We start from the raw sequence: 27,469 nt of genomic DNA on the forward strand, positions 1-27,469 counted from the left end.
GGATGGGCTCGATGGGTGGTGGGCATAAGAAGGGCACTTGTTATGATGAGTACTGGGTGCTGTAAGTGATGAATCACTAAATTCTACTTCAGAAACCAGTACTGCACAGTATGTTAACTACCAAAAACCTAAATTTAAAAAAATAAGAATTTTCTCTCAGAAAACTACATAAGTAAATAATTATATTGAAAGATAGTTTTAGTTCTGAATTTCAAAAGTGGAAAGAGAAAAGTCACTAGATGTAATTAGAATGTAATGATTAAAATCATAAGGCACTACAGTTATAGTTCTTGAGTTCACATTCTGGCTGTGAAACTAACTGGGTGACTTTGGGAAAACCATTTAAATTCTCTAGGCTGAGCTTCCTCTATAAAATGGGGGGAAAATTGTTGTTCCTTAAAGAATTCTGGAAATTAATAAAGATCATTCATGTTTGGATCTTATACAGTGTCTGAAAACTAGTGTTTAATAAATGATCATTAGGATTCATTCTTACCTATTTGATCTAGAATATACATTTCCCCATGCAGCACTTATATCACACAGGGGAGAGACAATAGACCACAGACACAGTCTATCTAACCCAAGTGGTCAGAAAGATTCCGGGACTTTGCCTGGTCACACAGGGTTCTGGAATTTGGCCAGGCTGCAGCACTGAAACTGTTATACTTGTTTCCTTGACAATAGTCTGGGCTTGAATAAGATCCCAATTTTGATAAGCAAAAGTCAATGAAAAATACACTCTTCAGGTAGGTGTCTAATTGAATCTGGTCTACTTGAAAAGTACAGTGATATAAATTACCACAGCAGGATCTTAAAAGGTCACTGATCATGCAGGGATGACTACTGTTCATTCAACCCTCCTTTTCCAGCAAGGTAATTTATTTTTTCAGGCCTTCTGGTTAGAATTATAGGACTAGTCACTTACAGATTTTTTACTCTGACCAATGTCCATGTATTTTCCCTGAAGGCTCACTTCACCTACACTTGAGTTCACATAATTCCTTTTTTCCTTTTTTCCTTTTTTTTTTTTTTTTTTTTGAGAGAGAGAGAGAGAACACATCCATGTGGTGGGGTTGGGGGTAGAGGGAGAGAAAATCTTAAGCCGACTCCACACCCAGTGTGGAACCTGACACGGGACTCCCTCTCACAGCCCTGATAATATGACCTGAGCCCAAATCAAAAGTGGGGTGCTTAACTGACTGAGCTAGCTAGGCACCCCAAGTTCACGTACTTCACTTACTTCTGGTAAACTGAGTTATACTCCCCTTGTTTGCCACCAATTAGCACCTGTTTCTGCATCAGTTAATGTTGTAGTAAGGGAATATGGAGAGAAGGCGATATTCTTTTTCATGTCCTTTGGGAGTTAATGGGTTTATCTGCCTATCTGTCTCAGGAAAATATTCCCCCTTACTTAGCATTGTTTGGGCCAGGAAGATGTAGGGCTTGCCTCTTTCCCTGTCCCTCTATTCCTGCCCCAGTCCCCAAAATGAATCCTCAGTAACTTCAGCTGCTTTTTAAATTTAGCTCTTTCTTAGGGACGCTCTGAAACTTGGGAGCTGAGGGGAATAAGGGAATTGAAGAAGCCATAGTCCAATACTGGTGAGCTCTGTACCAGGCTCAGCCTAGTTCTAACCTAGTCACCGATTACTTGTAAAGTAGACTAGGAGTCTATTTTTCCTGTACCCATGTCAGAAAACTGTATCTCTACCTCATCCCTTATCCCCTCTTTCAGTTACCTTGGGCCCTGAAGTGGAGTCCCTGAAGCACTGAACGTTGCTTTACTCCTAGCCTTCAGCCCCTATTGCTAGGCTCCAGACTTCAGTCCATGACCTCTGCAAGCTGCAACCATGCTGTCGCAGTTGACTCTTTTAACACTGGCCCGAGTTACGAGTCCTCTGTCCCGTACCCAGCGGATACTCCACATACACCTGTGGTTTTACATTTTTGTTGTCTTGCTAGGTCATGCTGACAAAAAGCCCTTGACAGAGACTCTTATGGAATCAACATTCACTAAGCAATGGAACCAACCTTGGAACAGGCTGTGTACCACTTAGGCTTGGTCTGAATTCAAATTTTGCACACTTCTACATATAGAGCATTTTCCTAAGTGCTACTCTGATGGTTGGTGCAGAGAAGCAGCCCCCCAGACTCCGCATGTGCCTGACTGGCTGTGAGCCGGGCGCACAGCACTCTGGCTGACTGCAACTTTGGCGTTTGTGAGAATGTCTTTTGCCAATTCTTCTGGCATCTGTTTGAAGGTGTCAAAATGTGTTTTACCTCCTAAAGAATATTTTATTTCTTGTCCAAAGAATGTCTGTTGATGATTATCTGCTGAGTAGTGTTGTTAGTGTACTACAGAAGAGAATTCGGAGACACTTTTGGATCTGCCCTGTCAGTGATGTGCAAGTCCCTGGATGCTTCTTCCCTCATCAAAGGTTGGTACACGAGTGCAATTTTCTTTGAACCAACTGCCAATTGAACAACGTGGATCCTATTTTCTAAAAATCTCTATTTTCTGTTTGTGTGTCACAAAACCTGAGAAGCCCTGTGTTTTTTCTCAGGCATCTCAAAAAGGTGATGTCAGTTCGGTACTTTTTATTCATCAGCTGAGAGGCTTTTATTCTGTCCTAAAGCCAACTCAATAGGATGACTCAAAAACGTCACATGCATGTTCCTGACAGATCTTCCCCATAGTAAACTCCCTCTAAAGGCAAGGCTTGGATGAACGAAGTGAGAAATGTATGTTGACCTAAGAGAAGCCTCTGGCCAGAGACACTGTGTCACATGTCACAAAAATTAAAGCAATAGCTCCTAATACAGCATTGCCTAGAATGTGCAGTCAGAGAGCACTTGTCAACAGGGTTAGAACAACACCAGAAAGGCCTTACTCCAAACTCTGCTGTTTGTTTGAGGGAGAATAATACTTGAACCCGTGTCAGAGAACGAGGGGGCCTTTCTCCTGACCAAGGGTGAACTTGTTCTGAGTTATTTCGAGCACATTTTTTTTTCCTGTCTCCTCTAGAATGAAATTCCATTCATCAGTCCTCTCTTCCCCATCACTCATACACCTCCTCAACATTCTCCAATCTTTAAATTTAAAAATAATGACCAACCACACAAAAAAACATACATGGGGGCACCTGGGTGGCTCAGTCAGTTAAGCATCTGCCTTTGGCGGAGGTCGTGGTCCCAGGGTCCTAGGACTGAGCTCCACGTCACACTCCCAACTCAGCGGGGAGCCTGCTTCTCCCTCTCCCTTTTGCCCCTTTCTTTGCTCGCTCGCTCTCTCTCACTCAAATAAATAAATAAGATCCCAAACAAAACAAAACCCTACTTGTATTCTGGGTCCCTTCTATCTAGTATTCTGTCACTGTCTTTGGAGACAGTGGAGAGCAGTGGCAGACTATCTGGCCTCAAATCCTTGTACCCACATGGCTGTGTGACCATGTCGTCATTTAACCTGTCTGTACCACAGTTTCCTCATCAATAAATGTGGATGATCACTGCACTTTAAAGTGATCTCTGTACCTTATCATAGTTATGAGGAGGACTAAACAAGGTAATACATGTCAAGCACATAGAAGAAAAAATCAAACTCTGATGTTCACATATACCTGGTAGTTGAGTAGATTCTCTTGGATTTTGCTAGTAGAAAACAAAAGGTCGTATCATGTATAAGTAATGATGTTACTTTTGTTTCTTTCTAAGCCTTACACTTGTTTTATTTTGTGTATGGGCTTCCACAGTGATGAGGAGAAGAAGATGAGTGATGAGGAGAAGCAGTGCTGGGCAGCATCTCTTCCTCCTGGCTCTTCCACTCACTGGCTTGTTTTAATGAAGACCTCTGCTCTACTCTGTCCCTGCAAGGTCTGTCAGAGGCCAGTCATGACTGCCTTGTTCATTTCAACAACCAAACTTCAGTCATCATTTTCCCAGTCAGGCATCATTCAACATGAACAATTCCAGCTTTTCATGATTCTTAACTCGTGTTCCCTTTGTGTCCCAAGAATACATTCTCTAGCTAATCTCCTACCTCTCTGGACATTCTGTCTCAGACTCGCTTGGTGATACTTCCTCTCATGGCCCCCTAAATATAACTGTAACACATAACTCACACTGCAACTCAGATTTGGGAAGAAAAATAAAATTCCTCTATTTTGTTTAGAACTAATCTAACTTTCCTCCCAAGCCTACAACAAGCATTGCCTCGCATGGGGGGGAAATAAAAGCTGAACATCTGACCCAGTTTAAAGTGTCATCTTACCCAAATATTTACAAAATTCTATTAGGTAAAGTTCAGCGTCTCTTGGATCACTTGGGTAGTCAGATGTGTCGAGGAAGGCTTTTGTCCTCCAAAATGATTACAAGGGGCATTACTGAATCATTAACAAATTCTATCATTTTGCCTAACTATATTTCATTTTAGTCTTGGATTCTTGGACATGGCATTTTTGGCAAGGACTCATTTTCCTGTCACGCTGTCTTTTGTAACATAAAAGAAATAGCTAATAAGTTATGACAGATTCATTTCCACCTCTGATGTATCCTGTTTTCTGACTATGCTTACATGATTCATACTAAAAGGCTCCTCAATCCACGCTGACAACAGTCAAAACACTTTAAAGTGGAAAAAAGACAATGGGGAAGTGGAATAAGGTGACTATGCCTACATACGAGTGTGTGTGTGTGTGTGTGTGTGTGTACACATATACATACATATGCCCTTGAAGCTCAACATGGGAGACCAGAAAATTTGTTAAGAAAGATCAATGACAATAAAACAGTAATAAATAGTAATAAATACTATTATTACTACTCTTACTAAATAGTAATAAATACTATTACTACTATTATTATATTATAAATATTATAAATAGTAATAAAGACTATTATTCCTCTACAGACAGTGATACGGAAGGAGGAGAAACAAAACGGAGACAGGAATGGTCAGAAAGGGGAATCAGTGTGTAAGAAAGGGGCAGAAGGAGAAGAGTTGAAAGGAAAAAATATGGTATTTGTTACCCACTCTTTAATGTGAGAGCACAATGCTGGCTTTAACATCAGGTCAAAGCACTATCTGACTACTGGGAGATATAGTCATTCTTCAGCTCATGAACAGGGCTTGAACAAGGCCTGTTGCCATTTGTCACTCTGTCACCAAGAGTTCAGTAGAATTATTCTCTTTCTTCTTTACCATCATTCATAGCACTGTAATGTTATTAAACTACTCTTCTGAGCTCAGCTTTGCAGTAATCTCCTCAATTATTTTAGAAACACGCAATACCTAGTATAACACCCTGCACAGAGTAGGCACTCAATAAAAAATTTAAAATAAATAAATAATTGTTGAATAAATGAATGAATGAATATGAATGGAATTCTTCTTTCATTGAAGAGGGGAAGGAAGTGTCTTATTCTTCCCTTCTTAAATGTTTCCCCAAAGGAAAACATTTTAGTATTTTTAATTTAGCTCTTAACAGACAACAAGGAGAAGCCAAAAGTGAAAGGGGGAGAATGCAATAAATTGCTACGAAAGTGCTAATACATTACATTAAGAATGGAAGTAGAGGCGCCTGAGTGGCTTAGTCGGTTGGGTGGTTGACTCTTGGTTTCAGCTTAGGTCACAATCTCTGGGCCCTGGGACTGATCCCTGCATCAGGCTGGCTTTGCGTTCAGTGAGGAGTCTGCTTCAGGATTCTCTCTCTCCCTCTGCCCCTCCCCACTTGCTTGCTTTCTCTCTAAAATAAACAAATAAATCTTAAAAAAAAAAAAAAAAAGAATGGAAGTAGACAAATCACACAATCCACAAAAATAATTTTTGAAGACCAACAATGGAAAATGCATTATGATTCTTACTGCTCCAAGGACATTTTCATGTATTTCTTTACATTTCCATCTTTCCAAATTTAGTATACGTTTCCATCGATTTCTTTAAGGTTAACATATCAAATTACTGACGCCAACTGCAAGCAAACAGAAAAGTACAATGGACCACACAGAATGGCTCAAGAGGCTAATATTAATTTTAATTTTCCAATTTTCCTTCCTAGCAGCTTTTCTGGTATTTGCTACCTTATGCTGGATGCTGTTGGTCCTAACACTTGATATACAATGTTGGTGTAATTACTTGTCTAAGAAGAGCAGTGGTCACCACAATTTCTAGAAAGAGTTCCTAACCTTTTCACATTTTTCAGTGTTTTCAAATTTTTGGAAATAAAACAATATATAAATTTAATACATTTGGAAGTTTTAAGATTAGTCAAGCTCAGTTTCCTTTAATTTAAAAGCATCAGGACCTAGAGTATCCATGTACCCTAAGAAAAGATTATCCCATCACTTTTCCATACCCATACTAGCTGGAACCATTCTTAAGAAGACATTTATTCAAATTTTGCTCTATGTGTCTAGAATGCCAGAACCATATTTACTGTGAGGACAACAGCTTTATTGAGATACACTTTACACACTATTAAATTCACCTTTTAAAGTGTATGAGTCAGTTTTGCAACCATCAACAAAATCTAATTTTAGAACTTTTTTGCCTGTCTTAAAAGAAACCCCATATTCATCACAGCTGATGATTTCCACTACTCCAACTGCTACCCACCATCACTACCAGCCTGGGTAACCACTAATCTACTTTCTATTTCTAATGGAGGTCCCTATTCTAGACAGTTCACATAAATGAAATTATACAATATGTGGCCTTCTGCATCTGCCTTCTTTTACTTAGCATGGTTAAAGTCATGTTCTAGCATGAATCAATATTTTCTTTTTATTGCCAAATAATATTCTATTATATGGGTATGCCACATTTTATTTATTCATTTCTCAGTTGACGACACTTGGATTCTTTCTACCTAGTTAGAATATTATGAATAAAGCTGCCATTAACATTTGGGTACAAGTTTTTGGGTGAACATATGCTTTCACTTCTTTTCAGTATATACCTAGGAGTGGTATTGCTGGGTGGTAATGGAAACTTTTTGTGTATTTGTGGTTTTTTTCTTTTAAGATTTTATTTATTTGAGAGAGAGAGAGAGCACAAGCAGGGGGAGGAACAGAGGGAGATGGGTAAGCAGACTCACCGCTGCTGAGCAGGGAGCCTGATGCGGGGCTTGATCCCAGGACCCTGAGATTGTGACCTGAGCTGAAGGCAGACATTTAACCAACTGAGTCACGCAGGCACCCCTGTATATTTAAGTTTTGAGGAATTGCCAGATTCTCTTCCATACTAGCTGCATCATTTTATATTCCCACCAAGTTTCTCCACATCCTCACAAGGTTTGTATTGTCTATTTTTAAATTATTATTATTATTATTGTTATTATTAGAGACATCCTGGTGGGCATAAAGTGGTATCTCATGGTGCTTTTGATTTTGACTTCCCTAACAACTAATGACGTTGACACACTTTCATGGTTTTTTTTTTGCCATTTGTATGTATTATTTGGAGAAATGTCTACTGGAATCCTTTGCCTTTTTTCTATTGGGTTGAGTTTTAATCATTGAGTTCCTTTTTTTTTTTTTTTAAGATCTTATTTATTTGAGAGAGAGAGAGAGAGAGATCATGAGCAGCGGCAGGGGATAGAGAGAGAAGCAGACACCCTGCTGAGCAGGACTTGATCCCAGGCTCCTGGGATCATGACTTGAGCCGAAGGCAGATGCTTAATGACTGAGCCACTCAGGTGCCCTCATTACTGAGTTCTGACCATTCTTTTTATATTGTGAATACAAGTCTCTTATCAGTTATATGATTTGCTAATATTTTCTCCCATTACATGAGTGGTCTTTTCACTTTCTTGATGGTATCATTTGCAGCACACAAATTTCTTATTTTGGTGAAGTCTAATGTACCTATTTTTTGTTAGTTGTGGTTTTGGTGTCATAGTAATACTACTTTTTACTATAGCTATATCCCTAGAAATCCACTGCTAAGGCACTTTGTAGTTCTTGGGGGAAAGGCATTATGCAAGATTGTTACTGCTTGTAGTTTAAAAACTTGGGTCATTTTTAAAAACCAAATTACAATAATGCAACTGACAGGAAAAACCCTTCAAAACATGATTGAGATGTGCTATCAGCTACCTCTTGGTAATTCACAGAAATGTGGGAGAAAGCCCATATACTGAAATCCACAGATGATATACAAGATTTCTTTTAGCCATAGTTTTAACCTCCTTCATCAGAACCCTGACAGGAGTTACTAAGAAGTAATAACTTGTTTGAGTTTTACTTCTTCTCCCTGAATCTGTATCACCATCTGGTAGAGATTTCCACAAGCCTTAAAGCTGACCAAAGAAGAAGGGCAAACAAGAGTACAAGCAGGCTGAATAAATCTGAAGCTGGACAGTGGGCTCCTAACAACAACAAAAAAGAGTACTTTTAATGAGTAAAGGACTGGCTTTGCTCCTCCCTTCCATATTCTAGCCTTTGGAAAGTCACCGTGAAAGCCTTTGTAAATAATGTATTTATAAGTAATGTATTCATTGAGATGCAGAAATGGTACGTGACAGAATCAAATTAACTAACTCATCAACGAAAGAATCAACTTGGGTTGGGGGGATAGACATAGACATTATTAGTTTTATACCACATTGTAAGAAGCAATAGATAAAACTAAAATGTCTTTCCTTCCTCCCATCTTGGCATTTGCAAATCCTTTAGTCCTTCAACAAATGTTATTTAACACCTACGTGCTAGAGGTATATAAATTAATCATGTATAACCCCTGACTTAGAGGAGTCTGCAAATATTTATGACAAAGTCAACCTACTCCTTACTTCATGAGGCTTTCCCAGAATCCTCCATTTTGGAGGAATCTCTTCCCTTATCCATTTTGGATAGCACTTTATCCGCGCCTCTACTGGAAAGTTATAACCCTCCAGTTTACGGTATAGTTGTTCATAAATGCATCTTGTCTCTAGCACTAAACTCTAAACTCCTTGTGGGCAGGATTCATTTATAAACTGCCTACCTGACTAGCATGTCACGCTGTACATGACACATAACACATTTTAGTCGAGTGGGTGGAGTATTTTTTTAAAAAATTAAATTTAGAAACACCATTAGAAGATTAATATAAAGCCACGTCTTTTCACAAAAAATTACATCCATGAATTGTTAATGCATAAGCTTATTACCTTAGTCTGGAATACCCGCTATTCTAGTTCCATATAAATGATTTCTTCTCATCTTCAGCAGTATGCCAAAATGGGGGTGGTTACATTTTTAGAATATTTCAGCTTAAGAGAAAGAAACTCAAAACAGTAAAAACAAAAAAGAAAATTATGGAGAAGTTATACTTGGGGGTATCTGATGACTAAACCCTATCTTTTTTTCCCTTGAATTTAGAAACTTTCCCCAAATCTCCCCCAAATGAGCAATAGATCACAAATAATTATATCCTAAATTACTTCTCGTTGACCCTGAAATTCCAGAGTCATCTTTAACTCTTACCCACCCTTCATCCCCCAATAGTTTATATATTTAGCCACCTTTTTAAAAGTTTCAGTAATTTTTTTTTTAAATTTAAAACCATTTTAGAGAAATAGAAACTTGGAAAGAAAATACACATATCCCACACCCAGTTTCTTTTCCTATTATTAACATCCTAAATTAGTATGGTATATTTGTCACAATTAATGAACCTATATCGGTATTTTTAACTAACATTCGTACTTTATTCACATTCCTTAGTTTTAACTTAATGCCCTTTCCTGTTGCAGGATCCCATCCAAGATACCACCTCACATTTTGTAGTTATGTTTGCTTAGGCTTTCTTGGCTATGACTGTTTTTTAGGTTTTCCTTGTTTTTAATGATCTGGACAGTTTTGAGGAATATTGATTGGTCAAGTAATTTGTAGAATGTCTCTTAGTTGAGATTTATTGGAAGTTTTTCTCATGACTATGCTGATGTGGTGAGTTTTGGGGAGGAAGATGATTCTCATGACGTCATATCAAGGATGCATATTATGGACGTTATTTGTCACTGTTGATATTAATCTTTATTGCCTGGCAATTTATTGCCCGTTTGTCAGATTTCTCCATTGTAAAGTTACTCTCCCTCATGCTTTCCATGCGGCACACTTAGGAAAGAAGTCGCTAAATGCAGCATACACTTACGGAGTGGTGATTTATACTCCACCTCCTCGAGGACAAAGTACAAAATAGCTACATAAATTATTTGGAATTCTTCTGCAGGAGATATTTGCCTGTTTATCCCCACTAATTTATCACAGATTTTTCTATTCTCTACTTATTAACTTATTCAGCCATTTATATCAGTACATACTCATGTATGTTTATTTTATATGAAACAATAGTACTTTATTGTTGTTGCTTGAATTCTTCCAGCTGTGACCATTGGGAACCCATTCGTTTGGCTCTTAAGTCCTTAAGATAACCCACCATTGTATTTCTTCTAAATGCTTCCTTACTTTCTGGCACTACAAGATGCCCCAGGCTCATATTGTGTATTTCCTGCCTCAGTCCTAGAATCAAGTATTTCTCCAAAGATCTTTAGTTCCCTCTCCTGAAGAAAGATACCAGGATCCCAAAGCTGTGTGCTAGATGGATTTGTGTGCTATATACCTGAGTGCCATTCTCTCTACAGCCATTTATTTATACACATTTCTCTCCACTTACAGAATCAAGCTGTTGTTCAAGCCACCCTGAGATAGAGCATAGGAAGGATACTATAGACCAGCAAACCTTTCACTCTGGTCTTTGGGAAGCCCTACACTTAGGGATCTGTTTCTGTCTCAACAAAAGACATGGTCACCATTTCTTACCTGTGGTGAAGAATTACGCTTCATTCAATACTTATGTAGTGGTACACTTCCTTGTCCTCTATAAAATCACAGAATGTTAGAAAAGTCTTTAAAGCATATCAAATCCATTTGTTCACTCATTCACAAATATATATTGAAGAGCTACCCTGAACTGAGCATGATCCTATAGAATGAACATGGAACAGTACACAAAGCCAGACACAGTCCCTGACATCAAGGAGCTTATGGTCCGCTGACAGTGGTGAATATTTATTTTAAAATTTCATACAAATAATTTTAATGATGCAGCAGTGCTAAATGCATAAAAGGTAAATGATAGAAGAGAATACTGCAGAGAAACAAAATCTGCTATGGATTAGGATTCAGGGAAGGTTTCCCTAAAGAAGCTAAACTCTGGTGGAGGAGGAGGTAGCTAGAAGCAGCAGGAAGATAATTCCAAACAAAGGGAAAGCACATGCAAAGGTTCATGGCAGGAGGGAATGTGATACGTTAAAAAGCTCAGAGAGCTGAGGGAACCTGGCCAAAGGTGAGCGTGGATGGAAAGCAGAGACTAGACTACAAGTCCTTATCAGCCATGGTAAAGATCTGGTCTTACTTTAAAGAGGAATAGGAAGTTCCTGAAGTAAAGCTCATTAAGGTTTTAAGTAGAGTGGGGTGGCTATTGACATGTTGAGATTTGTGTTTTACAGAGATCATTCTGGTCACTGGGTAGAGAATGGATTGTTGGTGCGCAAGAAGCTCCAGGGAGAGGTGGCCAGTCAGGAGGCCACTGGAGCAGTACAAAGAGGTGATACTTTAGAACTTGGACAGGAAGGGTGGCCCTGGAGATGGAGAGAAGTGAGCAGATTTTAGAACTGTGTAGGAATAAAAATTGAGAGAACTCTCTGACATTCTGTGTATGGGGGAAAAGCAAAAGAGCAGTTTAAGGGCAAGACCTCGATTTCTGTTTTGTACAATTGGATGGATGGTGGACGGCAATGTCATTCATTAGTAAAGAAAGCAGTGGAAGCACCCAAGTTTGACGGGGAAGACCATAAGTTCAGTTTTAGATTTGTTGAATTTGAGCTATTTCTGAGACATATAAATGGAGAGGCCAAAAAGATCATTGGATTTAAAAATCTGGAGCTCAGGGTTAGTGACATAAATTTGATATAGTTAGTTTCACAGGTGATAAGTGAAGCTAGGAACACAGACAAAATAGGAAAGAATACAGAATGGAAAGAGAAGGGGCACTGGGCAAGGCAGTTACCCACAAAATGAGATTAATAATAATTCCTATCTTACAGAATTACAGTCAGGATAAAATATCATCATGTGTATAAAAGCAAATGCCAAACTGTAAGCACCAATTCTATTAGTTATTACTATTAAAATTGTGCATTTTATAAAAAACACTCCTGTGAGATATATGTATGGTTATTTACCTTCAGGTGCTCAACCACTTAGTAATGTATACCATTATTCATTACCTGAAAAACACAGAATCTCTAGTAGTTAGTGTAAAAGACTAAATGCTATTAATGATATAAAAAACAATATTGCTTTAATGGTCTTTAATGTTCTCTCATTTTCCTAGTTATTGGCCCACAGGTGGAAAATGAGGCATCGAGGGAAGAAGTATTAAGTCATAGCAGCAGCCCACATCCTAGCCTCCTCCTTTTACCTTCCCTGGAGTTGTCCGCTCTCCAAAGCCATTTGGAAATGACTGGTTATAACCACAAGAATCCAAAAGAGGGCATCCTGGGTGGCTCAGTTGGTTGAGCGTCCAACTCCTGATTTTAGCTCAGGTCATGATCTCAGGGTCATGGGATCAAGCCTCCAATGGAGCCCAACATGGAGCTCCCTGTTGGGCTCTGTGCTCAGCAGGAGTCTGCTTTAGATTCTGTCTTTCCCTCCCTGCCATGCTCTCTCTCTCTCTCTTCCTCTCTTTAAAATAAACAAATATATCTTTTTAAAAAAGATCCAAAACAGTATAACCTCTGGAAAAACCTGCAGATTTTACCAAGACTCTCTTCAAATACACATTAAATAATTAAACATAAATGACAAAGTAACATTGTATTATAGAAACTGATTCTTGAATGAAATGAAGAAACATCTAATAATAAATCTAAAAAAATTAATAGATTATGACCATCAACAAATGCTATTTTCATAGGGGCTGTCCTCTCGGAAATATCAATAGCTTCTTTATGTAGAACTGAAAATATTTTTTTTAAATATTTTATATATTTATTTGACACAGAGAGAGAGATCACAAGTAGGCAGAACAGCACACAGAGAGAGAAAAAGAGGGGGAAGCAGGCTCCCTGCTGAGCAGAGATTCCCAGTGTAGGGCTCAATCCCAGGACCCTGGGAGCATGACCTGAGCTGAAGGCAGAGGCTTAACCCACTGAGCCACCCAGGCACCCCGAACTGAAAATATTTTTAAAAATTAGATTCTACCCACATTTTAATCAGATGCAAACTCTTTAGGATAAAATTATAACGTATCAGTCTTCATAAAGGTAATTCCAGAATCACAAAAATGAAAGGTATATAAGTATGTGCTTCAAAAGAGCTGAGCTGTGTCCTCAGATTACAGTTTGTAAATTGCCCAAAGTCATGGGATCTTAAATTCAACCTGTACTCCTCTCACAAAGCCTTGAGATCCAGAGTAGGGCTAGGATCATTCAATAAAGGCAGGGGGTACGGAGGATTTTGTTTTGTTTGACTTGGTATCTTTGGTACCCTACAGGTTATATAGTAGCATTACTGAAGGATCATATACATGGGTAATTGTTTGGAATCCAGACAAACACTGAAGTCTTTAAAGACACATTTTGGGTTTGGATAACAATCTTGAAAGGAAGTTTATGGCAAAAGCAAACATTAAAATGCTTTCTAAAAATCATTATACTATCCTCAGCTACTAAGATGGTTTGATTTTCTTACTGAAGCCCTTTAATGGACATGCTAAGTTTTAATACCTAATGTATTTTGAAACATTAAAAATAAATAAAAACTCAAGTACCTTTAATTTTACCAAACATTGTAGTGAAAAAAAAGAAAAGAAAAGAAAAAGAAAAAGCCACTGTATAGTAAAAACAGCTCTGGAGAAGCTCTTCAGGAAAAGATATATGAACCATTCTTGTAGGAGATGTTGTACTTTGTGGTACAAAGTAGGTGTGGAAAAACCATCTGGAATCCAAAGACCTCAGTTCAAATCTTGGATCTGATTCTAAGTATGGTTTGGCCCTGTCTCACTTAACCTCTTTTAGCCTCAGCCTCTTCACTTGTAGGAAGTGGACTGAACTCAATTATTTCCAAAGTCTCTTCCAGCTGGACAATTTTAACTCTACAAATGTCATTGTTACAACTCTTTTCTTTGAATGATCTTCTTCATTTTCTATAACCGTGGTTATGATTTAACTACCGTCTTGTCCTCCTTTTCCTGGTAGGGTAAGCATTTGTTCCCACACGGAAAGAACTTCCTTTTATTCATGAATTAACTTAAGAGCCTGTCTCATCTTCAAACATTTCCAAACTTATTTTAAAATTTTCGTTAGCAATTATTCTCTGAAAACCTTAAAGACTTCATTATCTCTTTGTCCACTCTCCAAACTCGACTGGACAAAATAGCCTCAGTCAAACACTCCAGCTCAAGTTCACTCAGTCAACAATCATTTCAAATTCTAATGGAGGGTGGGGTATGAAAAAAGTTAAAGACATCTTGGAGGAAAATTAGCATATAAGCAAACCAGAAGAGACTAATCCTGATGTAATATATAAATGAAAGGAAGTAGGGTAAATTCAGTGAAAGTAAACTCTAACTGAAGTCACTGCAGGAGAAATCTCTATACAGGCTGGAGTTAGTTCATCTCGAGCAAAGAATTAGAATTGAATTGGCAGAGGAAATCTCTCCATGTTGGACAACATACATAAAAATTTAGGTACTGAGCAATTGTAAGTCTGAAGAGCCTTTCCGGTGTTTCCTTCCTTCCTTTCTTCCTTCCTCATTTCCTGTGTGTGTGTGTGTGTGTGTGTGTGTGTGTGTTTTCTCTTTATTGGAAAGAGGAAAGATGATCAAGACTGTAACTTTCCTAACCAAAGGTTTTAGTTATGGGCTTTTGAGTATTTAAATACCTAAAAAGTCTCAACCACAGCAATGTAAAAAAAATATCTTCTTAGGAGAAAGAGTGTCAGTCTAACTAACTCCTTCAAATGCATTAGCTGAAGATGCTGTCATCCTCAGAAATGACTTCAAATCTTAGGTGTCTCCTCATGGCCTCTCTGAGGGCAGCCAAGGACACTATGAGTGAGGGGAAGATGTTCCCCATTGACTGCTAATTATCTATATACCCTGAGTTTCCAGATTCTTCCAACACCTCCAAACTTAGACAAAAATCCCACACCAGGGCAAGGAATCTGGGTTTCCAATTGGCTATCAGTGGAGTGAGATTATACAGCTCAGGAGTAACTCTCCATGGGGTGACTTTTTAATTCCTTCCTCAGCTTCTGTTTCTAGAGAACCCAGGTTAAAATAACAATGAGGTCAAAAAGAAGTGAACGGAAGAACAGTGGATTAGTAACTGAGATACTGGCCCTAATCTTCTTACAACTGACTTTATTAATTAACTGTTTAACCTTAAACAAGTAACTTCCTGAGATCTGTAAAATGGGATAGCAGTTGGAGAAAAAAATCCTAGGCTAAGTGACTGCTGAGTTGCTTCCAGCTCCAGCATTTTATAATCCTTAGGAATTACACAAACCAAAGCCTCAAATAACCCATTAGAAGATGGGTCAGTGTGAAAACCATGGAGTCCTATTACATGCCAATTCATCTAACCATGGCAAGAGTTTGGATCAGCCCTATGACATGTAACTATAACTGAATCTTGGGCAAAATTCTCTTGGCTCTGAAACAGAGCCATTTGGAATACCATCAGTGCCCTATGATATTTGATGTGTGATAGTGTATTTTGCAACTTAACCCAATATTACAAATCCAATAAAACAAGGTCACAGAAGGAATTATGAGATTATAAGACCACATCTGTTTTATGGAAAAGTTAAAAGAGCATTTTTAAAAATCAGTAGTATCAAGTGAAAGAAGCTAGTCATAAAAGTCCACATATGGTACGATTCTATTTATATGAAATGTCCACCACAGGCAAATCTATAGAGACAGAAGGTAATTCATGGTTGCCTTGGGACTGGGCGTTGGGGAAGTGGAGAGTGACTCCTAATGGGCACGGAGTTTCTTTGGGGGATGATGAGAACATTCTAAAATTAGATTATGGTGGTGGTTGCACAACTCTGAACATACAGGAAAAACACTGAGTTATATACTTTAAATGGGCAAAATGTATGATGTATGAATTATATATCACTAAAGCTGTTAAAAAAGTAACAGGGCTATTTTGTTTTTGAGAATGAATGGCTTAGAAACCAAAAAGTGTATGAGGGACAAACAAGCATTTCTCTCTAAGGACAGAACCGTAAAGAACTTTACTTATTTATACATTTAAGTAGGTACTAGAAGAGGATACCCAGCTGGTTTCGGTGTAACACTAAATTTCCCCAGGCAGCAAGGAGCCAGGCTCTTTGGGGACAGACTACAGGAGGAACTCAGGAATTTGTGCGGCCAGCAGAGGAGTTCCAACATGAGCCAGTACCACATGGCACGAGTGGAGCGATCCTCCACTAGCATCATCACAAACTACAAAAGAGACCTGGGTTGAGAGGAGGTTACTCAACTCCACAGAACATGTTAGGGACAGCCGCTGTATACAAGGTACTGTTATAAGAGCAGGAGTAAAGACGGGAAAGAAAAATGACATGATTAGGGTCTCACTCTCTCCTGTACTTCAAGAGCTTCTAAAATCTGCCAAGAGAGAACACATGCACTGCAAGGCCAGGCAAGTAAATGTTATGAGAGAATCTGAGAAGGCACCAAAAGGGCTAAAGAAGGCTTCACAGAAGAGCTGGCATTTTCTCTGGGCTTCAAACACTTGAGAATATGAATCCCATATGGTTCTATACCCTGGAAAACCAGTCAAATAATGGGAATCATTCAAGCAAGATAATCCATACACTAAATTATTCTACCTTATTTAAGACAAAAACAAACAAACAAAAAAAAAAACAAGAAAACAACTCTCAGTATGGGTCACTACACTTCATGGAAATAGAGTAAGACTTCATTTATGCAGAGACAAGTCTCCTTGGCTTCAAATTCAGATGCACCTTTCTCTTAAAGTATTTAAGGTTCAGAGTGAACCCCTGAACATGTAGCTACAAAAACAGCCAAACGTGCTGATGAGCTAGAGGCAGATCAGATAGCTGTTTACAGGAAAAGCCTTACTGTGATTTGCTGACAATATAAGAACAAAGGAGAAGGAAAAGCAAGGAAGGGGACAGAGCTGCCAGGCAGCCAAAGAGACTGGAAGCAGAAGCAGAGGTCAGAAACAATGACAAGACAGGTGGCAAGGTTGCCAGTGGCAGACGCTGGCACAGAGGAAAGCCGGTTACAAAAGAGGGAGAAAAGAAACTCATTCTACAGCTTCAGCCAACAAAGAATTATCAGCTCATAAACAGACAGGGAAGAAAGAGAAATTGAAGAGCACCTAAGGACACAAGCACCCTCCCAGAGGCCTGCCAACCAAGGCAGTCCAAGGGCTCCTGGGGATAGGGGTTATGGTTGGTGCAGAGCTGTACAGTGACAAACTAAATCACTCAGGCTCATGTCCAACACCATAAAACACTAATGCTCCTAAACATGAACCTGAACCAAGAAAAGATCAAGTCAAGATAAACAATCTGTTTTTTTTTTTTTTAATTTAAGATTTTATTTATTTGAGAGAGAGAACACACAGAGAGGGTGAAGAAGAAACAGGCTCCCGACTGAACAGAGAGTCCGATGCAGTGCTCGATCCCAGGATCCCAAGATCGTGACCTGAGCCAAAGCAGACACTGTTAACCAACTATGCCATCTACGTGCCCCAACAATCTCTGTTATAAAAGACACATCAGGGCGCCTGGGTGGCTCAGTGGGTTAAAGCCTCTGCTTTCAGCTCGGGTCATGATCCCAGGGTCCTGGGATCGAGCCCCATATCGGGCTCTCTGCTCAGCAGGGAACCTGCTTTCCTCTCTCTCTGCCTGCCTCTCTGCCTACTTGTCTGTCTATGTCTGTCAAATAAATAAATAAAAATCTTTAAAAAAAAATAAAAAATAAAAGACACATCAAAGAAATGTTTTCATTCAAAATTAAAGTTAAAATACTTGGGGCATAAATTGCCAAATCCCCAACTATTCTTTTATTCCCTCAACAATTTATTCCCTAATGACCTAGGACAATGGGAATTTCATTCCATAATGGAAGAAGAAGGCAGCTCAAAGATAGAAATGATAATTCTATGAGGGCAATCTAAGAAAATTGCAAGGTCAGAAGCCATTTAATTACACGAAATCAGTAAAGAAGAACCCTGGCATGCTTGTTCTCTAAATCTGAACCTGAGAATACTTGGACTAAGAGACTATGCTCTCTGTGAGTAAGCGACACAGGCCCCTATGTGCAAATATTTTACATTCCTTTAAAAATATAAGCTCAGTGAAGGAAGGAACAGTTTCTGTGCTTCACAGTACTTAGACATAATGTCATGCATGCAATATGAACTTTCCTGTCATTTAACAATGAAAGCCTTCACTCCATACTAACTGCTGCTTTAGATTAGCTCAGAAGAGTACAGCAGTATCTTGCTACATTTTTCTGTTCTCGACACAAAGATACATCAATGGAGAAATCCTATGTCCTTTCCGCCTCTCTACTCCATGTGATTTACAGATGTGATGTTTATCATTACAATATATTCTTTTCTCCCAGTTCCCACAATCCAGACATGCCAGCTTCTCTCAACACCATAGTCACTTAACTCTGACTCTCTCCCAGTCGAAATCAAGGGGCAGAGTTCTGGGACAGGTTTTAAGACATTTGGAAGAGATCATCATTTCATTCTGGGTTTAAAGTAAAGTATAATGGATGATCTCAGAGGCTCAGTACTAAAGAAAGTTCTGGGATAATCCCAGGCTTCGCTAAGATAAAAAGCAGTAAAGGGTGCCAATCGTCCCCAATATTTAGTTTGAGCCTTTGGCTACCTTATTATCAATTATCCTTTGCACTCTGGATTGTTTAAGACTTCTGATAAGCCATAAATGTGTGATCATTTATCCTGCCTATCCTCCAGTTCAATTTTACACCTGCCATTGGAGAATTCCATATAGTTTGACATCTGAAGTAGAGTATCCACTTTTCAAGTATATTAAAACAAGCTCTAATAAAAATGCAATAAAATAAGCTTGAATATGGGTGGGATGGCTTTAGCAAGCTCTTGGTTTTGAAATTCTAACCTGTGCCATGTGGTCTTGTCTAGTGGTGAGATGCATTTACATTTCCCATATGCTGCTAAATCTTCAAGATGACCAGAAATCACTTTCTATCACCATTTCCTGATATAAGTAATTAACACCACCCTTTTAAAGACATCACACAAAGTGTTTGCTGATAAAAATGAAGGATGCAGGAATACAAGCAGCTAAATGTTGACCAACATCTAATATGTCCAGGATTCCCTCACACCCAACAACCACCATTCCATTTTTACAAGTTAGATTTTTTTGGATTCTACATATATGTGAGAACATACTGTATTTGTCCTTCTCTGCTTGACTTATTTTTCACTTAACATAATGCCTTCAAGGTCCGTCCATACAGTCACAAAAGGCAGGATTTCCTTCCTTTTCATGGCTGAATACATGTCTGGTATTATTCCCTCAAACCCCTGAGTCCAGTCTAATCATAAGAAAACCATCAGACAAACCCAAATTAAGGACTACTATATAGAATACCTGACCAATATTCCTCAGAACCATCAAGGTCATGAAAACCAAAGAAATGCTGAGCAACTACCACAGACCAGAAGAAATTAAGGAGACAGGATATAATGTGGTACCCTAAATTAGAGCCTTGAACAGAAAGAAGACATTAGTTGAAAAACAAGGAAAATCTGAAAAAAGTCTGGTTAAGACAATATTTTTCTTTTAAGGATTTTATTTACTTATTTGACAGGCAGAGATCACAAGTAGGCAGAGAGGCAGGCAGAGAGAGAGGGGGAAGCAGGCTCCCTGCTGAGCAGAGAGCCCAAGACAATATTATCTTAACCAGACTTCTTTAAAAAACTTTTTTTAAACAAGAAACTTTATTTTTTAAAAATTACTCTTGTTAAAAAAAAAAAAAGTGCCTGAAAAATACAATTAAACAATTGCAGCTACATAAGATATGTTTATGTATTACTCTGGGAAGCATGACTTTTCAGTTAGATCAAATGAATTCTAAACAACTTCACAAATTTTCAATATTAAATTCTTTTCATTCATGTCAGATCCAAATAAGAATTTAATAAATTCCAATAATGGAGTTCGTTCTCCAGTGTACGTTTTTTAAAAAAAGATTCAGAGGGAATGTGCATGGGCAGGTGGGAGGGGTAAAGGGAGAGAGAGAAAAGGAGACTCCCCACTCAAAAGGTAGCCCCATCCATCTCAGGACCCTGAGATCATGATGTGAGCCAAAATCAAGAGTCAGGTGCTTAACTGACTGAGCCACCCAGGTGCCCCATGTTCTCCAGTGTACTTTGAAATATCTTAGTTTGTGAGGAGAATCTTTTTTTGGAACACCTAATTTCAGTTGGATGAATTTATATTTTATACTAGAATAGAATGAAATTGAAAAGTCCTCTGACAAACAGTATCTGTATTAAACATTAAAAACAATCACAGAGGGATGCCTGGGTGGCTCAGTCAGTTAAGCGTTTGCCTTTGGTTTAGATCATGATCCCAGGATCCTGGAACTGATCCTGGGACTGAGCCCCACATTGGGCTCTCTACTTAGCAGGGAGCAGGGAGCCTGCTTCTCCCTCTCCCTTTGTGATCTCTCTTGCTTTGCTCTCTCTCAAATAAATAAAATCTTTAAAAAAAAAAAAAACAAGTATAGACATCATTACTTTGTCTTCTAAAAATATTATCAAATAGGTATTCTGAGGGGAGTTAAAAAGACAGTTTATGAAAAATATTTGGGATGAAATATTTACACATTTTAATTTTTTGAGGTAAAATTTATAATTTTCACACATCAATAATATTGAGTGTAGCGTTAAATGAGTTTTGACTCACTGTATATGGTCACATAGCAATCACCACAGTTAAAATATAGTACATTTCCATCACACCAGAAAGTTCCCTCGTATCTTTGCTGTCAATCCCCCCATCTCTCTCTAGGTCCTGGCAACCATTGATGTGATGTGTTTTCTGTATCTTTTCCAGAATTTCATATAAACTGTATAGTACAGTAAATGGTCCTTTGTTTCTGGCTTCTTTCCCTTAACATAATGTTTTTGCAATTCACCCATACTATTGTTTTGCCTTTGTACTGCTAAGTAGTACTCCATTATATGAATGTACCACAGTTCACCTGCTGAAAAACATCTGGATTATTTCCACTTTGGTGCTGTCATGAATAGAGCTGTTATGAACACTTATTGTATAAGTGTATAAGTCTTTACGGGGACATATGTTAGGAGTGGGACTGCAGAGTCATATGCTTAGTGTATGTTTAACTTTATAAGAAACAGGCAAACTGTTTTCCAAAGTGGGTGTATCATACTGCATTCCTGCCAGTAATATATGATAATTCTACATGCTCCAGATTTCAACAACACTTGATATTATAAATCTTTAATTGTAGTCACTCTAGTGGGTGTGTAGTGTTATGCCATTTTGGTTGTAATTTGCATTTTCCTGATGACTAATGATGTTGAGCATCTTTTCAAATGATTATTGGCCATTTGTATATTGTCACTGGCAAAGTGTTTAAATTTCTGCCTTTAAAAAAAAAACCAGTTATTTGTCTTAATGATTTTTTACAATTGTTTATATATTCTGGATATAAGTCCTTTATCAGACACATGCTTTTAAAATTTTTCTCTGCCTGTGATTTGTCTTTTCATTTTCTTAACCATGTCTTTCAAAGGACAAAGGCTAAAGTTTCAATTAAGTCCAATTTGTCAATTTTTTTCCTTTTATGATGTGTGCCTTTTGTTTCTTCTCAAAGAATTCTTTGCCTAACCCAAATCATGAAGATTTTCTCCTATATTTTCTTCTAGAAGTTTTAGCTCTTATATTTAGGTCTATGATCCATTTTGAACTAATTTTTGTATAAGGGGTATGACAATGGTTGAGGTTCTATCTAGCACATTGGATATCCAATTGTCCCTTGGTACATTTGCTGAAAAATGCCTGTATGTATGGATCCATTTCTGGACTGTCTTTTCTATTCCAATGATGCATATATCTAGTTGAAGTCTAAACTATATTGTCTTGATTAAGTATAGCTTTATATCAACTCTTAAAATAAAATTGTGTAAGACCTCCACCTTTGTTGTTCTTTTTCAAAATTACTTTGGCTATTCTAGGTTCACTGCATTTCCATGTGATTTTTAGCATCAGTTTGTAGGTGTCAGTTTCTTTTTTAAAAAGTCATCTGGGAGGCAAGAATATGCAATGAGAAAAAGACAGTCTCTTCAACAAATGGTGTTGGGGAAAACTGGACGGCTACATGCAAAACAATGAAATTGGACCACTTTCTTAGACCATACACAAAAATAAACTCAAAAGGATTAAAGACCTAAATGTGAGGCCTGAAACCATAAAAATCCTTGAAGAGAGCACAGGCAGTAACCTCTCTGACATCAGCTGTGGCAGTATCTTTCTAGATATGTCTCCTGAGGCACGCAAAACAAAAGCAAAAAAAAACTATTTGGACTATGTAAAAATAAATAGCTTCTGCAAAGCAAAGGAAACAAACCAATAAAACTAAAAGACAACCTACAAATGGAAGAAGCTATTTGCAAATGACATATCCAATAAACGGTTAACGTCCAAAATGTATTTTAAAAAAATACTTATATAACTCAACACCAAAAAAAACCCCAAATAATTCAACTTAAAAACGGACATAAGACATGAACAGACATTTCTCCAAAGAAGACATACAGATGGCCAACAGACACATGAAAAGATGCTCAACAACACTCATCATTAGAGAAACGCAAATTAAAACCACAATGAGGTATCACCTCACACTTGTCAGGATGGCTAAAATAAAAAACACAAGAAATAACAGATGTTGGTGAGGATGTGGAGAAAAAGGAACCCTCATTCAATGTTGGTGGGAATGCAAACTGGTGCAGCCACTGCAGAAGACAGTATGGAGGTTCCTTAAAAAGTTAAAAAGAGAACTACCGAATGATCCAGTAAACACACTATTGGGTATTTAACCAAAAAATACAAAAACACTAATATGAAGGGATACATGCACCCCTATGTTTATTGCAGAATTATTTACAATAGTCAAAATATGGAAGCAACCCAAATGTCTGTCCATCAATTGATGACTGGATAAAAAAGATGTGTGTGGGGTGGGGGGGATACTATTCGGCCAAAAAAAAAAAAAAAAAGAATGAAATCTTGCCATTTTCAACAACCTGGATGGATCTAGAGAGAATGATGCTAAGCAAAATAAGCCAGTCACACAAATACCATATAATTTCGCTCATACATGAAGTTTAAGAAACCAAACAAACAAGGGAAAAAAGAGAAACTAAAATGATTATCAGAGGGGAGGCGGTTGAGGGAGATGAGTGAAATAGATGAAGGGGAGTTAAGAGTACACTTACATTGATGACCACTGAATAGTATATGGAATTGCTCAGATACTATATTGTATATCTGAAGCTAATATAACACTGTATGTTAACTACGCTGGAATTTTTTTTAACTTGAAAAAAAGTCATCTGGGAAGAGTTTACATAGAACTGTAAACTTTATTAATGTCTCTATCTAGGACTACAGTTTTCTTTGAGATTTTATTTATTTATTTGACAGAGACACAGCAAAGAGAAAACACAAGCAGGGGGGGTGGGAGAGGGAAAAAAGCAGGCTTTTTGCCAAGCAGGGAGCCTGATGCGGGGCTTGATCCTAGGACCCTGGGATCATGACCTGAGCCCAAGGCAGACGCTTAAAGACTGAGCTATCCAGATGCCCCTACAGTTTTCCTTTTTGCTTCAAGGTTTTTAACTATTAGTTAAATTTCTTTAAAAAAATATAGGGCCACTCCAGTTATCTGTCTCTTCCTGACTGAGCTTTGGTTGTATCTTTTAAAATGTGTCACTTCATCTAAATTGTGAAATTTATTGGCATAAATTTATGCATGTACTTACACATTTTAGTATATAAGCAAAACTGAAAATATTCTCCATTTAATACAATTTGTTCTGAGTTTATCAAATACCTCAATATGTTAGAGGAAGTAATTTTTTTTTAAATTTATTATTTTTTATAAACATATATTTTTATCCCCAGGGGTAGAGGAAGTAATTTTTTAATTAAGAATATTGTGGATTAAACTGAAGACTCAAGAGTGTCACATTTATGAGCCATAAAATGCAACTATAAAGATGATCATGAACAATTTTGTAAAAATAACCAAAAATAATAATTTAATTTTGAAATATAGTTTTTAGAAAAATACCAGTGACATGATAATAGATACAGAAGCAGTTAAGAAAATGATTAAATTGATTGTGCCAAGAATAATTATTTTTTAACTTGTTGATAATCAATACAAATTTTATATAAAGTTTTGCTTTTATGTATGCATGTATTTTAGGAAAAAATATTTTTGGAGTTTTTGAACAGGCTATTTTTTTTTTATTTTATTTTTTTATTAGAGAGAGACATCACAGGGAGGCAGAGAGGCAGGCAGAGAGAGAGATAGGGAGAGGGAAGCAGGCTCCTCACTGAGCAGAGAGCCTGATGTGGGGCTCAATCCCAGGACCCTGAGATCATGACCTGAGCTGAAGGCAGCGGCTTAGCTCACTGAGACACCCAGGTGCCCCTGAACAGGCTATTTTATAGTTCACCAATGTAATAAAGCCATTTTTCAGTCAAGAAATGAGTATTTTGAAAATTACATAATTTTAATTAGCTTAAGAACCCTCTTTCATTCTTAAAAGTGAATTAGGATGAGAAAAGATAAATTATCTTGTCAACTTAGGTATAACTCAATGCCTCAGACCAGTATGATGATGACTTCCTAAGACTTTCCTATGATATTACTGATCTTGAAAGTCATCTTCAATAATTCTGAAAAAACCTAATACAGAAACAGGTATGGACTGTAACACATGACGGAAGAAGCATTACAAATAAGCAGGAAACATTTGGATTGTTCAAGAAGTGGATGAGATAACGGGCTTTCCATCTGGAAACACATATACACAAAATTATATGCATTATAAACAGATCCCTATCTTACAGTCTACTCCCAAATAAACACCAAATAGATAAAAGATCCAAATTTTAGGTGTAAAACTTTAAAACCAATAAAAGAAAATCTTTACACAGCATGGATTTCTTTTCCATTATTTTTTTTTTTAAGAGAGAAAGAATGCACACACATGAGAGCAGGCCGGGAGTAGGGAGAGGGAAGGAATGGGGGGACATAAGGATAGGGAGAAAGGGAATCTTAAGCAGGCTCCATGTTCCATGCAGGCCTCTATGTGGGGCTCAATCTCACGACCCTGAGATCATGACCTGAGCTAAAATCAAGACTTAGATACTTAACCAACTGAGTCACCCAGGCACCTCTCTTAGTGGATTTCTTAAATAGGCATACTCTAAAAGACCGATGAGTCCAATTACATTGAAATTAAAAATTCTTATACAACCAAATATATCAAAAAGTTAAAAAGATAAGTAACAGATTGGGAGAAACCATTTCAACAAATATAACAAAGAATTAATATCCAAACTTTGTGATGAACTACCACAAATAAGCAAAGAAATAAAGTTATTCACAGAAGATGAAACTCCTGTGACCAATAAACATGAAAAGATGAGGGTGCCTGGGTGGTTCAGTGGGTTAAAGCCTCTGCCTTCGGCTCAGGTCATGATCCCAGTCCTGGGATGGAACCCCACACTGGGGTCTCTGCTCAGCAGGGAGCCTGCTCCCCACCCTCTCTCTGCCTGCCTCTCTGCCTACTTGTGAGATAAAGAAATAAATAAATATATCTTTAAAAAACAAACAAACATGAAAAGATGATCACCCTCATCAGTGGTTAGGGAATTCCAAGGTAACCCACTAGACAACAGACATTTTAAAAGTTTGAAAATTTGGGGTGCTCTTGATTTCAGCTCAGGTCATGATCTCAGGGTTGTGGGCTCAACACCACATCAGGCTCTGCACAAGGCACTGAGCCTACTTAAGATTCTGTCCCTCTCCCTCTGCTCCATCATTCCCATGCTTTCTCTCTCTCTCTCTCCCTCAAAAGATAAAATAAATAAAATAAAAGTTTGACAATTTTATGTGAGGAAGTAGAGATAAGGGGAATCCCTATCCATTCTTGGTGGAAGTGTAAACTATTATAATCATTTGGAAGAGTAAAAGCCATATGTAGTAAGGCTGAAAATGACCTAGTAATTTCAATTCTATGTACAGAAACAGAGCAGCACTATTCAACATAAATGTAAGACAGACCATATACATAATTTAAATGTTTCAATAGCCAAATTAAAGTAAAAGAAATAGGGAAAATTTTAATATTTTTATAATATATTTTATTTAACCAAACATATTCACAACAGTATAATTGTAACTTGTAATTAATAACCAATGTGTAATAATATAAAAGTATAAATGAGATAGTTTATATTATTTTTCAGATTAAATCCAGTGTGTATTTTTTTTTTAAGATTTTATTTATTTATTTGACAGACAGAGATCACAAGTAGGCACAGAGGCAGGCAGAGAGAGAGGGGGAAAACAGTCTCCCTGCTGAGCAGACAGTCTGATGCGGGGCTTGATCCCAGGACCCTGGGATCATGACGTAAGCCGAAGGCACAGGCTTTAACCCACTGAGCCACCCAGGCCCCCCCAGTGTGTGTTTTATACTTAAAACACTTCTCAATTTGGACTAACTTCATTTCAAGGGCTCAGGAGCCATGGGGGGCTAGTGATTATTGCATTGGAGAGCAAAGCCCTAGAGTCTGGTTAACAGAAGCATCACTACTACCTAGATAATTTTTAGAAACACAGAGTCTCTCAGGCCAAATGCCAGACCTGCAGAATCAAAACCTACCATTTAATAAGATCACCAGGTGATTCATATAAACATTAAGTTAAAAAGTTTGAGAGAGAATGCCCCAGAGCAGAATTTCTCAGCAGATGTGATGTGGCAAGATAATACAGGTATATTGAAAAAAATGACTCCTTTAGCCCTCAGGATAGCAGGTAGGCTGAGTTAGCCAGAGAGTGTGCCCTTTACCTCTCTCTCACCTGTATACATAGCGTGCTATTCGAAATTCTTTTCTGTTTTTGTCTTGACAGATAAAAAGTTTGAGAAGCCCTGCCCTAGAAAACCTCTCACACAAATACACAATGAGAGTTGTACAGGTGTGACCACTGAAGAACCATCTGTAAGAAAAAAAAACCTATTAAAAAAATCCATCAATAAAAGGTGAGATAATTGTGAAATATTTATATTGTGGAATGCAACACAATAGTAAAAATGTTTTACTAGCT

General features: G+C 37.8%; 1 protein-coding gene and 1 long non-coding RNA gene across 5 annotated transcripts in view; one reads left to right on the top strand and one right to left on the bottom strand.

Moving 5' to 3' along the window:
- The window catches only part of FRMD5 (FERM domain containing 5), a 310,741-nt gene that overhangs the window by 144,400 nt on the left and 138,872 nt on the right, over positions 1–27,469 (bottom strand). The gene's annotated exons all lie outside the window — the stretch shown is intronic.
- LOC116590998 lies at positions 662–27,387 on the top strand. The gene is made up of 3 exons (XR_004285800.1): positions 662–749; positions 2,313–2,438; positions 27,275–27,387. It is a non-coding gene; the product is annotated as an uncharacterized LOC116590998 (long non-coding RNA).

This window comes from Mustela erminea, chromosome 5, assembly GCF_009829155.1.
Source record: "Mustela erminea isolate mMusErm1 chromosome 5, mMusErm1.Pri, whole genome shotgun sequence".
NCBI classification, from domain to species: Eukaryota; Metazoa; Chordata; class Mammalia; order Carnivora; family Mustelidae; genus Mustela; species Mustela erminea.